The 2,104-nt window shown below is 40.5% G+C and overlaps 1 pseudogene; it reads right to left on the bottom strand.

Moving 5' to 3' along the window:
• Positions 1-786: 786 nt before the first annotated feature.
• On the bottom strand, positions 787-1,697 carry LOC119518689 (annotated as a pseudogene).
• Positions 1,698-2,104: the final 407 nt, after the last annotated feature.

Here is a 2,104-nt window from a genome sequence, read left to right as displayed (position 1 = left end):
AGTGAAATTTTCCTAAAAGGAAGTGAATATTCACTAACCCCCACCCTCTCTCTAAGTAGGTAAATCACACTGAAGAGAAGAAATCTACATGGATCAATAAATCTGCATGTACCTTCTCTTTTTGATATATGTAAAAAAATAAAAATAAAAATAAATTTCATTTTGCCAAAATAACTGTCTAAACATTTAGGGTTATATAGTTAGGAATATATAATTCTACCTTAACAGACAAGTCATATAGGGGAAATAAGTTAGCACAATCATTTGAATTGGTTGCCTACATACTGAACAGGGCTTATTTCATTTTTTCAAGCTTCTTTGCACATGTAAAACATGCCATAGGATGTCCTGTTTTGTCATGGACAATGCAACCATTTTTAGGTCGACCTTGGCAAATCACACAAGGTTCAATGGCATTAAGGGGAAAACTAGATTCCACACTTCCTTCTTTATCTTGTATTTCTTCCCTCTCAAACTTTCTGAGACCTTTACTGCTCTAAATGCTGCTACCAGAAGTTGATGGCTGAGAACAGTCCTCACTTTCTTGGGATTGGGAGGCTTGCATGATTTTATCATCATTTTCCTCAGCACATGACTCTTTAGAGTCACTCATGGTCATTTTTTTTTTTGTAATCAGGAACATCAAAGCCCTCTTCTACATGTGTTGAGTTTTCTAGTTTGGCTTTCTTAGATATTTTCCCTTTATCCTTTCCTTTATTTTCAGGAAGCCAGTTCTCACGAAGGGCCCAACACCTGTTGCAATGCGGTAGGAGGGGAGGATTCATTTCATTGCATGAAGTACACTTCCAATAGTCAGCTAAGGAAATTTCAGCATCTTCTTCAAATGAATCTGTATCACTCTCCCCTGACTGATATACAGTAACTCAATATACCTTGTCATCTTCATTTGAGAGCTCTTGTCCTTCTTCACCAAGGGTATAATCTTCTGAATTGAGAGATTCAACTTCAAATTCTACACTGAATTGATCTGAAACTGAATCCCTATCCAACCAATCACCAGAATGTTCACTTATACCGACATCAGGATCCAGATTTGATGGAGTCTCTGCTTCTTTCACAGTGTACCTCCCTTATTACACACAGAGCAAGGCTTTCATCAAAGGAAAGGAAAATGCTATCAGATTTGTGGCGCGTTCTTTGTTGTTTACCAGCTAATTCATCTGAATTTTCTTCTGTGTCACAAATTGCTCTCCTTCTAGATAAGACAGTTGGTCTAGAAATCAAATTTGAGGATGAAGGTTTCTCTTCCTTCAGCTCTTGTATAGGGTCCTTTTGCTCACTGGCATCTTCAAGGTGGCACCTGCTTTCACTCACAGATGTGCCTGAATCTGATGGTTCTTGCTGATTGACCACTATCAAGTTTCTGTAGATCATTGTATATAATTTCCTGTGCTCTTTCACGGAGATGCTTGGCACTCCAAACAAATTCCCTAGAAGATCATTTGAACAATATACAATACGTTGTTGCTTCTCATCACATAATCGTTTAGCCATAACATACTGGCCAAGATAAAATATAACTTCTTTCATTGTGTAAGGGTCTTTTTGTGCACCAACAGACTTGAGCAACTTCAACAGCAATGGTTTTGGTCTAACCAGGTCCCTTGTTCTGAAGCAGGAATCTGTGAAGTGCTTACAGCACCATCAGTAGATACAGACATGTTGTTATGGCACATCCTCCATGTGGGGTTTTTTGAGCCTGGATGGAGCTGGGGTCTCTCCAGGCTCCCCTGTTTGGTTGATGTGATGCACAGAAGCCAGATGCGCTGGGCCCAGGTGGCCATTTCACTGGCGCAGCCCAGGCCACCGGTGCACTCCAACGCACTAGTTCTGGAGAAGGAGGCTCCAGGTACTAAAAGCGCTGGAACCTCGATCAGAGGGTTTAGGGCTGTCCCACAGGCTTGGCTTCTTGCTCCATCCCCTTTCTAGTCACACATGGCCACACAAGCATCAAATGAGAGGCGCTTGCCATGATTCCCCCATGAAATGAGCCCCCTGACATGTTTTATTTAATGAAATATTTAATGCCTCCAAAAAAGTTAAAATAAATGTAACCAGTAGTCAGGTTAAGAAACAAAACAGT

This window comes from Choloepus didactylus, chromosome 22 (genome assembly GCF_015220235.1).
Source record: "Choloepus didactylus isolate mChoDid1 chromosome 22, mChoDid1.pri, whole genome shotgun sequence".
Lineage (NCBI taxonomy): Eukaryota > Metazoa > Chordata > Mammalia > Pilosa > Megalonychidae > Choloepus > Choloepus didactylus.
The sequence above is the reverse complement of the archived record's forward strand: the minus strand, read 5'-3'. Positions and strand labels throughout refer to the sequence as shown.